Below are 12,992 nucleotides of genomic sequence, written 5' to 3'. Positions count from 1 at the left end.
TGAAGATTTTAATCTTCAATCTACACACAACCTGTAAATAAAAATCATATAGACCCACACACCTGATTTGACTAGGCCCATGACTCAGTTGTGACAATCTATGTGGGTTTGTTTAGATAGCCTAATTGCGATTTCGCACAAATGCAAGAAAGTTAAGTTAAAACAAAAACTTAATAAACATGCTAAATAATACATTTATCAATATGCCTATATATAGCTCACTAAACAAAAAGCAACTCAGCTGCATTATATTGAATAATTATTTTGAAAGTTATTGTATTTCAGTCATTTTAAAAGAAAACTGAGCAGTTCATCTTCTGATCAGATACGGATGATGAACAAAAAGTTTAGCCCAGTAGCCAATTTGTTTTTCCAATTGATTGTGATACGGAAATCAAATCCCGTCCGGATATAGTCTGGGATTACAGTATTATTCTCCACAATGCAACCGTCTCAGGTTACGTATGTAACCCTAGTTCCCTGAGGGAACGAGACGCTGCGTCGAAACGCTGTGAGAACGCCTCTGCGTTAATGCGTCGTGAAGCGCCTGTAGAACCATTCCATCGGAAAAAAGATCGATCGTCGGCGTGATGACGTCATCGACCGGAAGCTATAAAACGTCCGTGAAAACAAACAGGAACTAACTTCTGATAAAGCCTGAAGTAAGTGATCACGGACACGCCGGGAGTATGGCAGAGCGACGCAGCGTCTCGTTCCCTCAGGGAACTAGGGTTACATACGTAACCTGAGACGTTCCCTTTCGGGGAACTCGAGCTGCGTCGAAACGCTGTGAGAACGCTTATACCCACATCGCCATAGGACCAAGTGTCTCGTATGTGTGAAGCCGAAGCGCACACGGTTACGAGAGTACCTGTGCCCCTACTGTAGATGCCAGGTCTAGTTCGTAGAACCTGACGAAGGTAGAAGGAGACGACCATCCGGCCGCGTTGCAGATATCGTGGAGGGAAGCCCCCGACAAGAGTGCTTTAGAAGCAGCCATACCCCTGGTTGAGTGCGCCCGGACAGCCAGTGGAGATGGCTGCCCGGTAGCTTCATAAGCAAGTGAGATGGCCTCGACCACCCACTTGCTCATCCTCTGCTTGGATACTGGGGCCCCCTTCTTAGGGGGTCCAAAGCAAACAAACAATTGTTCCGATTTCCTCCACAGGGCAGCTCTGTGGACATAAGTATCCAGTGCCCTCACAGGACACAGCAGATTTAACCTTTCCTGGTCTGACGTCATAAACGGAGGAGGACAGAAGGCTTGTAGAGTGATGGGGCCCCGTGGGCTCGTAGGAACCTTGGGGACATAACCCGGCCTGGGATGCAGAAATGCTTTCACCATCCCTGGCGCAAACTCTAGACATGAGGGCCCTACTGACAGGGACTGAATATCTCCTATCCTTTTAAGAGATGAAATGGCCAAAAGGAAGATAGTTTTTAAGGTGAGGAACTTATCCGAAACCTCCTCCAGAGGTTCGAACGGAGGTCCGGACAAGCCCCTCAAAATAATGGCCAAGTCCCATGCTGGGACCCTCGAGTGCATAACTGGCCTCAACCTTAATGTGCCACGAAGGAAGCGTGTAATTAGAGGGTGTCTTCCCAAAGACACTCCACTGCAAGGGACGTGGAAGGCACCCAAGGCCGCCACGTACACCTTAAGTGTGGAGGGGGTCAACCCTGCCGAGAACCTTGCCTGCAGGAACTCCAGCACTGTACCAACCGGGCAGTTAACTGGGTCCCACTGGCATTCTCTGCACCATGCTGAGAAAAGTCTCCATTTCAAAGCGTACAGCTTCCTTGTGGACGGAGCTCTGGAGTGTAGGATGGTCTCCACGACCTCGGCCGAGAGACCTTCCTCTATGAGCCTAGCCCCCTCAGAGGCCAGGCCCACAGTTTCCACATCTCCGGGCGTGGGTGCAGGAATCTCCCGCCCGCCTGAGAGAGTAGATCCCTCCTGATCGGAATCTCCATCGGAGAGCCTTCCAGGAGAGATATCAGGTCCGAAAACCATACTCGGGTCGGCCATGTCGGAGCCACTAGAAGTACCTGGGCCCCGTCCCGGCGTACCCTCTCCAGAACTCCTGGAAGCAAGACAATCGGGGGGAAGGCGTACAGAGGCAGCCTCGGCCACTCCTGTACCATGGCATCCAGCCCCAGCGGGGCCGGATGGGTCAGAGAAAACCACTGCGGGCAGTGAGAATTCTCCGCCGAAGCGAACAGGTCTATCTCCGCTTTCCCATAAACCTTCCAAAGGAGCTCCACCACCTCTGGGTGGAGTCTCCAGTCCCCGGGCCTCGGCCCCTGTCTCGACAGGCTGTCTGCTTCCTGATTCAGGGCCCCCGGGATATATACTGCCCTGATTGACAGCAATTTCCCTTGGGCCCACAGGAGGATCCGATGTGCCAATTTGTCCAACGGACGAGACCTCAGACCCCCCTGGTGATTTATATAGGCCACCACGGACGTGTTGTCTGTTCTGACTAGTACATGGTGGCCCCTGAGGTCGGGCAGGAACTGTTTCAATGCAAGAAACACTGCGAGCATCTCTAGCCGATTTATGTGCCAGTGCCGCTGATGTTCCTGCCATAGACCCTGGGATGAGCGACCACTCATGGTTGCCCCCCAGCCCGTGAGAGAGGCGTCTGTCGTTAGCGTTACGCGACGAACATGAGCCCCCAACACGGGACCCTGAGATAAAAACCCCGGGTTTTTCCACATGACCAGAGCACGTAGGCAACGCCGCGTGACTTTGATCGTGCGGAGCGGATTTCCCCTCGGGGAGAACCCTTTTGTTTTGAGCCACCACTGCAGTGGCCTCATGTACAGTAGGCCAAAAGGTATCACGTTGGACGCTGCTGCCATGAGACCTAACAGTTTCTGGAACCGTTTCACAGTGACGGCTCGGCCTAGCTTCTGTTCTTTGGCGGCTGCCAGGATCGATGCTATGCGTGTTTTGGCTATAATTGCGCCCGCATAATTACCGAGTCCCAGTTCACACCTAGAAAAGTGGTTCTCTGAGCCGGAGAAAGCACACTCTTCTTGGCGTTCAGCCTCAACCCCAGCTTCGACATATGGGCGAGAACAGCATCTCGATGCTGAACCGCCATCTGCTCTGTATTCGCTAGAATCAGCCAGTCGTCGATATAGTTCAGTATGCGGATGCCCTGTAGACGCAGCGGCGCCAGAGCTGCATCCACACACTTGGTGAACGTGCGGGGTGACAGTGCTAGACCGAAGGGAAGTACACGATATTGGTATGCCTCTCCCCCGAAGGCAAACCTCAGGAACTTCCTGTGATGTGGAAGGATGGAGACATGAAAATACGCATCTTTGAGGTCTATGGTGACAAACCAATCCTCCGATTTGACCTGCGCTACAATCTGTCTGAGTGTAAGCATCTTGAATTTGAGCTTGGCCACCGAGCGATTCAATAGCCGCAGATCTAATATCGGGCGTAAGCACGATGAAGTAACGGCTGTAAAAGCCAGACTCCCTGCTGGGAGGGGGAACCCTCTCTATAGCCCCTTTTTGCAGGAGTGTCTCTACTTCCTGTGCCATTACCAGAGCCTGCTCCGGGCCCACCTCTGTAGGTAGGACACCGCAGAAAGGAGGTGGCCGACTTCTGAATTGAATGGCGTACCCCCTTTCTACTATCTGCAGGACCCAACGAGATATATTTGATAGACGTTTCCATTCGTCTAGAAAATCTACTAAGGGAACCAGCCTCTCGAGGCTGGCCTCTGGTGTATTTTGAGCAACAAATGCAGTGCCCTGAAGCGGCGGACCGGCAGGGAACGACTGACTTGACTGCTCGGGGGCCCCCCGGAGGGGGTGCGGACCACCCTCGGGTGGCCCGCGGAGACCGACTGCGCCCCGGCATTGCGGCGGGGTTGGCAGCGCGGCCCCCCGAGGGTGCCGTAGGGAAGCGGGTACCGTTGGCAGGGGTAAACACCGCTTCCCTACGGGGGGAACCACCCTCAGCGTCCTGACGCTTCTGGCGTCAGGAACGCTTCGACGAGGCCTTCTTGGCGATCAGGACTGTCCGCAGATCAGCCCTGCCCCTCGAAGGCCTCGCCTGAGAGCGCCGCCCCTCGTCCCCGCGCTGAGGGGGAGCTCGAGCGGCGGCGCTCTGCTTTTGTTGCGCCCTGTGAGCGGAGCTCGTACTCGGCTTAGGCTGCCTGATGTCAGCGGCAGCCCCAGGGACCTGGACCCGGAGAGGGAGAAACTGCTTTAGCGCCGCAGCTTGTTTCTTTGACTCCTGGAACCTCTCGGTGACAGTGTGTACTGCGTCACCGAAGAGGCCACCAGGAGACAGCGGCGCGTCGAGCAGGAAGCTTTTCTCCCTCTCCTTGATTTCAGTGGGGTTGAGCCATAAATGCCTCTCCGTAGCCACCAATGCTGCCATAGAGCGGCCAACACATCTGGCCGTCTCTTTGGTGGCCCGGAGAGTAAGATCAGCTGCTGTTCTTAGCTCATTTATGACATCACCCCCCACTTCATCACGTCCATCTAAGTCCCTGAGCAGGTCAGCCTGATAAGCCTGCATTATAGCCATGGTATGCAGGCATGCAGCAGCCTGACCTGCCGCCGAGTACGCTTTGCCCACCAGTGCCGACGTTGTTTTTAATGGTCTGGTGGGCAAAGTCGGGGCCTTCAGGGACGATGCCGAGGAAGGCGAGAGATGGCTCGCGAGCGTCTCTTCTACCTTTGGCATCGCCCCATACCCGTAGTGCTTCAGCCCCATGATGTTGCTGTAGACCGAAGTCTGAGGGCTGAACACACGGTATGATGCCGGTCTCCTCCATGATGTTGCCACCTCGGTGTGCAAATCATGGAAGAATGGCAGGCCCCGCCGCTGAGGTTCTGAAGCGCGAGCGGGCAGGAATCTTTCATCTAATTTGCTAGATCTCTTTCTTCCTGCCTCAGATCTTTCTACGGGCCAGTCAATATTTAATCTGGCCACAGCTCGCGTTAGAACCTCAATGAGCTCCTCACTCGCAGGGGACTGAAGTGGCGAATCTTCAGTTGCGATGCTCTCAACGTCCACCTCCTCGGAGCTGGATAGTTGGAGCACCGGCGGCTCTCTCGGGGGGGAAGAAACCGCAATGCGTGCTTCCAAGCCCCGAGAAGAGCCGCTGGATGGAGCAGGTGAGGGCAGAGATAAGGCAGCGCCCGTCTCAAACCCCTCTGCAACATCCAATTGTGAACCCCACGACTGCAGCCTCCGCTCTGCCTCGGCAGCAGCGGGACCAGAGCCGCGGGGAACACGAGCCGAGGCACCCTCCTCGAAGAGTGCCCGGCGGGAGCACAGCGTTCTCAGTGGCATACGCTCACAGTGCTCGCAAGCAGCCCCCTCGAGGGCTGCCTGGGCATGCTGCGCTCCCAAGCAGGCAACATAAAGAGAGTGTGTATCCCCACTCGTGATGTAGCGTGGGCAGGGATGTACACACCTCTTGAACTGACTGCTTTCACTCGCCATTTCTCTATCTATTTATTTTCTCTTTTTTGTAAATATAAGGAATATTTAACAAAGGGTGGAAAAACTCTTTCAATAGACAGACAAAAACACCAAATAGACAGACAGGTTCACACAGATCGCTTGCTGAAGGCTCAGAAGCTAGTTCCTGTTTGTTTTCACGGACGTTTTATAGCTTCCGGTCGATGACGTCATCACGCCGACGATCGATCTTTTTTCCGATGGAATGGTTCTACAGGAGCTTCACGACGCATTAACGCAGAGGCGTTCTCACAGCGTTTCGACGCAGCTCGAGTTCCCTGAAAGGGAACTGCATTAAAGAAAGTGTATACAAGATTGTGGACAAAACTGGTACTGCATTCACTATCCCGTCCCCCCGATTCGAGATTGCCAGATCCAGGAGGAACGTTTGTAGCTGCAGCAAGAGGCAACCTCCTGCGATCCCTCTTGAAGCCAATACGGAAGTAATGTAAACTGCAATTCCTCGACTGGCCACTAGGGATAGGCTCCAGAAGGGAGAAGGGATGTTAAAATTCCCAACTTTACAGCAGAAAAAAAAACATGTTTACAGTCTGGTACAAATTGTGTTTTTGGTCTATACGGCTAATTTGCCCTTCATGACATTTGTGAGGGGGGTGAATTTTTTTATAACTCATTCGTTTACATTATATAAAGCCTTAAAGTGCTGCATAATTAAGGGCATAGCCACTTTGAGTGACAGGTGGATACCCATTTATCCGCCGCCTATAGTCATTGCGTCACCTAAGCTCCGCCCAAGTCCCGCCTCTTTGCCCATTTTTTTGTTATCCGGGAGTGACACGCGATGACCCGCCAGCAAGATGGCAACGGCCAGCTCGCCCCTACTTTATGCTTCAGAACAGCTTATTGGAATCCTATGGATGACGTCATGGACACTACATCCATATTTTTTTTTACAGTCTATGAGCTGCAGCTGTGGTAAGTACAGCAGAGCTGGCAACCCGGATGCTGAAAGACTACTGACTTTGTGATTGGATAGGTGGAGGGTGGCACTTCAGGTGAAAACACAACATGACAACATCAACATCAGTTGAGGGCTGCAACAACAACTTTTAAATGACAATATCCTGGCCGGACTACTGTTGTCAGTGATATAAGTATTTGAAATTAACATGATTTCTTAATGTCTAGTGACATATCAGGGCCATTTTATGATTAATTGAAATACATTTCTTACATACAGTTCCTTTAACTATTTGTGACATGCAGATTTTCTGACTGCCTGCTCCACTTTAATCATGGATATAGTTGCCATCCAACCTAATAAAATGAAACCTATAATTTTTTACATTTTGAAATAGACCTACACAGTGGACATATTTGACATATATTATGTTGTATTGAGCTGTTAAGATATGAATGGATGGATGGATCATAGATGGATGTTTGTTTGTTTGTTTGTTTGTTTGTTTGTTTGTTTGTTTGTTTTGTTCAGGGTTGTTGCTCGAGTGTTGCTATGCGGCTGCTATGTGGTTGCTAGGGTGTTCTGTGGATGACATTCCGTAATGCCCATATACAGACATCTGTTGAGAGGTCTCAGAAGTCTCAGAGATTTTGTTGCTCTTACAATTGGTCTTACACTTGTAATCTATGTAGCCTAAAATATATTAATAAAATCTTCTTCATAGGGGAACAAAATTGGAGGGATTTCTACCTAATAATTTATGTTCCTATTAAATGTTTTTTTGTTTGAGTTGGATAAGCTTAAAAAAAAACCTTTTATAAATGTATCAATGTAATATGAGTTGTTTTGAGTGAATGTAGTAATAATATCCATATGTTCCTTCTCGGTCAGTACAATACGAGTTATGTCAGTACTGACGAAATGGGGGTTTCGCTTAGAAAGCCAACTGCCTTCAATCTCAATCAAACGATCCAATGATATGAAAATGTCATGGGTCTGCGGAATTTGCCTAATGCAACCCCGTTCCACTGCGTTGGTATAAACGGCGTTGCATAGCAGTCACGCATTTATGTTTTTGCTTTGGAGCTGAGTTCTACTTGACTTCCTAAGCGTTATATCTCTTCAAGACGAGTGTCTCCCAAGAGTGTTGGGGATATGCCGCATTCCAGCGAGTTCCACATTCCTGTCTGATCTGCGTAGTAATCTGTACAGGTGTGTGTGTTCTCCCTAGGAATCTCAGCACTCTGCCTGAGTTAAACTCCTCTCTAAAAGAGCTGCACACGGTGAGTCTTTTTAAAGATGTTTCGTCCATGCTCCGTTCCTGGGTGCGGTCGATATGTTAGTCCACAGTAATGCCGCTCGAGTTGCTCCATATGAGACCGCTTCAGCACTGGCTTTGCGACCGAGTCCCCAGGTGGGCATGGCAACACGGCACATTCCGGGTTCAAGTGACCTCGGCCTGCCACCAAACCTTCACCCCGTGGAGGAACCTCCAGTTTCTACGGGTGGGAATTCCCTTAGAATGAGTTTCCAGGCATGTTGTGGTATCCACAGATGCCTCTGGCATTGGCTGGGGTGCCATGTGCAATGGTCATGCTGCCGCTGGGGCCTTGAAAGAGCCTCAGTGTGTGTGGCATATCAATTGCCTTGAGTTGCTGGCCACATATCTTGCCCTGCACCGCTTCCGAGCCTTGCTCAAGGACAGGCACGTCCTGATCCGGTCAGACAGGGCAATACGGCGACAGTAGTGTACATCAACCACCAAGGTGGTCTACGCTCCCGCCGGATGTCGCAACTCGCCGGCCACCTCTTGTTATGGAGTCAGAAGCATCTGAGGTCGCTTTGTGCCATTTATATCCCCAGGGAACTGAACCGTGAGGCCGACGAGCTGTCGCAGTTTCAGCCTCTTCCGGGGGAATGGAGACTACGTCCCCAAATGTTCAGCTGATATGGGACCAGTGTTATGGCAACGCACGGATTGATCTGTTTGCCTCCCAGGACTCCTCCCATTGACGCTGGTACTATTACCTGACCAAGGGGACCCTCGGCACGAATGCACTAGCGCACAGCTGGTCGCAGGGCCTACGCAAATATGCGTTTCCCCCAGTGAGCCTTCTCGCACAGCTCGTGTGCAAGATCAGGGAAGACAGGGAGCAGGTCCTCATGTTCGCCCCGTACTGGCCTGGCCGGTCCTGGTTCTCCAAACTCATACTCCTTGCGACAGCACCTCCCTGGCCTATTCCTCTGAGAAAGGACCTCCTTTTTGAGAGAAGGGGCACCGTATGGCACCCACGTCCCGACCTCTGGAGCCTTCACGTGTGGCTCCTGGATGGGACGCGACGGGTTTGAGTGGCCTACCACCACCAGTGGTCGCTACCATCACTTCAGCGAGAGCCTTGTCTACAAAACAGGCCTACACTTTGAAGTGGAACCTCTTCGTCGCCTGGTGTGCTTCTCGAGGAGAATATCCCACCAAATGCACAATTGGGTCCATGCTCTCCTTCCGTGCTGTCCAGTATGTGCCCTTTGGGCTTGCGTAGACAGGGCGCAGTGATTTAGGACCTCAGACCAGCTGTAACAGTCTGTTACGGAGGGAAGCAGAAAGGGAAGGCTCTTTCCAAGCAGAGGCTGTCTCACTGGATAGTGGACACCATTGCCCTGGCTTACCAGGTTCAGGGCTTGCCATGCCCCCTTGGGGTTAAAGCACACTCCACCCAACACATCCGCCTGGTTTTATAATCTGCGAGTGGAGCCTGTGTCCTTTTGTATGCTCGCCCCAGATGGCCAGTGACTGGACATGCGCTGGTGTCTTCGCTTGCTGCTCCATTCCGGACTGGATACGTACGCTTATTCACTGTTTGTTGATTGTCTGGTCAACTTCATGTCATTTGTAAATATGCATCCTTTCCTGTCATTCAGACCTTCAACACATTTCAAAAAAAGTTGGGACAGGAGCAATTTAGGGCTAGTAATGAGGTAAAAGGGTTAAATAATGATGTGATTTAAAACAGGTGATGTCAACAGGTGATTGAAATTATGATTTGGTACAAAAGCAGCATCCAAGAAAGATCTGATCCTTTAGGAGCAAAGATGGGCCGAGGATCGCCAGTTTGCCAACAAATGCGTGAGAAAATTATTGAAATGTTTAAAAACAATGTTCCTCAAAAAAAGATAGGAAGAGATTTGGATATTTCACATTCAACAGTGCATAACATAATTACAAGATTCAAGGAATCTGGAGGAATTTCAGTGCGTAAAGGACAAGGCCGAAAGCCTAAGCTGAACAACCGTGATCTCCGATCACTCAGGCGGCACTGCATCAAGAATCGTCATTCATCTATAAGCGATATCACCACATGGGCTCAGGACTACTTTGGCAAACCTTTGTCAAGTACCACAATACATAGTTACATCCACAAATGCCAGTTAAAACTGTACTGTGCCAAAAGGAAGCCTTATGTTAACAGTGTCCAGAAGCGCCGTCGACTTCTCTGGGCTCGGAGGCATCTGGGATGGACCATCACACAGTGGAAATGTGTACTGTGGTCAGATGGATCAGTATTTCAGGTATTTTTTGGGAGGAATGGACGCAGTGTGCTCCGGACCAAAGAAGAAAAGGATCATCCAGACTGTTACCAGCAACAAGTCCAAAAGCCAGGGTCTGTCATGGTATGGGGTTGTGTCAGTGCCCTTGGCAAAGGTAACTTGCACTTCTGTGAAGGCACCATTAATGCTGAAAAGTACATAGGGATTTTGGAGCATAATATGCTGCCTTCAAGAAGATATCTTTTCCAGGGATGTCCATGCATATTTCAACAAGACAATGCAAAACCACATTCTCCACACATTACAAAGTCCTGGCTGCGGAGGAAAAGGGTACGGGTACTTGACTGGCCTGCCTGCAGTCCCGACCTGTCTCCAATAGAGAATGTGTGGCGCATTTTGAAGCACAAAATGCGACAACGAAGACCCCGTACTGTTGCCCACCTAAAGACTTGTTTGCAGGAAGAATGGGACAAAATTACACCTGAAACACTTCATCACTTGGTGTCTTCAGTCCCTAAACGTCTTTTAAGTGTTGTGAAAAGGAATGGCAACATTACAAAGTGGTAAATGCTTTACTGTCCCAACTTTTTTTTAAATGTGTTGCAGGTCTGAATGACAGGAAAGGATGCATATTTACAAATGACATGAAGTTGACCAGACAAAACATGAAATATTTTGTGTTCATATTGTCTGCAATGAAATACAAGTGAAAGTAATTTTAGAAATCACTTCTTTTTTATTTTATTTGCACATTCCATACTGTCCCAACTTTTTCTGATTTGGGGTTGTACATAAACGAGACAATAGACCTACTCTAGATGAACTCAGAATCAAAGCATAATGAATCTTTTAATCTTTTAAATATTTTTTTACTATGAGCTTCCATCCTTTTGAATGGAAATAAATGCATTGTTCTAGTTTAATTAAAACTGATGGTATGGTATGGTATTGTATGGTGTAGTTTTATATAGTGTGGGAAATCTGTAAAATGCTTAGCCTGTAGATCATTAAAATGTTTAACTTTTATAGACCCCCCAAAAAATCTATAAAGACTGATTTACTGTTGTGGTATGAATAACTGCAAAAGCATAAGGTTAGATTCTACATATTATAGAAACATATACATGAAAATGGCCTTAAGATAAATGCTTCAGAATGATAACAAATTAATCTTTACATTTATTTGAAAGGGTGCTGTGAAATCCTATGAATGTGAAAATCCTATCCTGTGAAATCCTATGATTAATCTAAATTTAAATGTTGAGTATAAAGGGTTAGTTCACCTAAAAATTATCCCATAATTTACTCACTCTAGATGTATATAACTTTCTTCTTTAAGCCAAATACAATCATAGTTATTAAAAAATATCCTGGCTCTTACAAGCTTTATTATGGGAGTGAATGGTACCATAGATTTTGAAGCCCACAAAACCACATCTATCCATTATTAAATAATCCATATGGCTTCATTTTTCCCCAAAAATAAAATAAAATGGCTTGGTCCAAAAAGGTTCCCGACCCCTGCACTAGATCAACATGAGAGCATGTCAAATATTTAACCAGAGTCCGATGTTCTATGTGCATTTGTAGCATGTGTGAGGGCCTGAGTGAAGCATGTTTACATTCAAATTTCCATTTGGTAGGATATGTTTTTTTGGCTTTCAGGGTTAGGAGATATAATTAGCTCAGTATATATATATAAAAAAAATGTCAAAGACCAAGATCAAATAACAAACATGCATTACTATTAAGGAACAGTTTTATCAATGTAATGTGTTTTGCCAGTATACCAAAATAAATAAATAATTATATGGTGTATAATTGATAGTGAGAGGAATTTTGTGTGCTTGCGTGTTGCATATTTTAACAACTATTCCCCTGTTTGACCCAACCTTGAATCATTTAATAACAAGGTGACTCTTTTAGATGATTGCTGCAAAAGGTCTATCAGCTGAAATAAAGTAGTGTCATCTAAATGCTCAACATTATGGTAGTATTTTTCTCACCGCACATCTCATACTCATTCTCAGTATTGCTGAAGTTTACATCAGAAAGGCATCATCTAGGACATGCAGTTATGAGAGTTAATGAATGTTGATCAGGGAACAAGGACTGAAACAGAAAATACCCTAAGCTCTGGCTTCATCCTACTGTATAGTACAATGTTATGCGGGTGAGAATTTCTGTAGTCTGTTACATTAATAAATCAACACTGCCCCCTGATGTTCTTAATGAAATACTACTACTACATAGGGTTTATATAGGACCCGGACCCCACCTCCCCCAGTAGTACAAATTTAACGAACATAAAATCTAACAAGATCATAATAAAGGAGCTTAAATCAATTTTGGGTGTTTTGTTAACATTTATTATTCTGCTTACTTTAACTGCACATCCTCTGGTCTAAACCGCACCCTCCAGACAGGTCAGCTAACCTGAACAAATAAAAGACAGAGACAGAGCACATTCTGTATTTGGATAGGTTACCCTTATTTACAGCAAAAAAGGGTCAAGGTTTGGCTGGTCAGCATGTCCTCATTAGCCACTGCTGATTGATGTACGTAATTATACCATTTGGCTACGCAAAAAAAAAAAAAAAAAAAAAAACAGCATTCAAAACAGGCCATGTATTCTGACAATTCGTTTTTTTTTTTTTTTTTTTTTTTTTTTGCAAGCAAAGCTCATAGAAGTGTAAAGTTCAAATATTTTTCCTTCTGCTGTCTTTGACATAACAGTTCAGAATTGATAATTAATGGTCTTTGGGCTCTGCACATTTTTGTGGTGCCATCAGCCAATCAGTGTTGTCATGGCACAATTTTCCTGCAGCTCCAGAGTGATCAGTCACATGACAGTTACATCTCTGGTAGGGTCCTGACAGCCAAGCAATTGTAATCAAGATGAATGGAAAAGCTATTGAATAGCTTTTCTCTGCTATAGAACTCCTTGCTTTATAGAGCATATGGACTCATTCTAAAGGGGGTCACACACCGGACGCGCACATTATATACGCGCAAGCTCAATTT

This window comes from Pseudorasbora parva, chromosome 4 (genome assembly GCF_024679245.1).
Source record: "Pseudorasbora parva isolate DD20220531a chromosome 4, ASM2467924v1, whole genome shotgun sequence".
In the NCBI taxonomy this organism is placed as follows: Eukaryota; Metazoa; Chordata; class Actinopteri; order Cypriniformes; family Gobionidae; genus Pseudorasbora; species Pseudorasbora parva.
Note: the sequence above shows the minus strand (reverse complement) of the source record.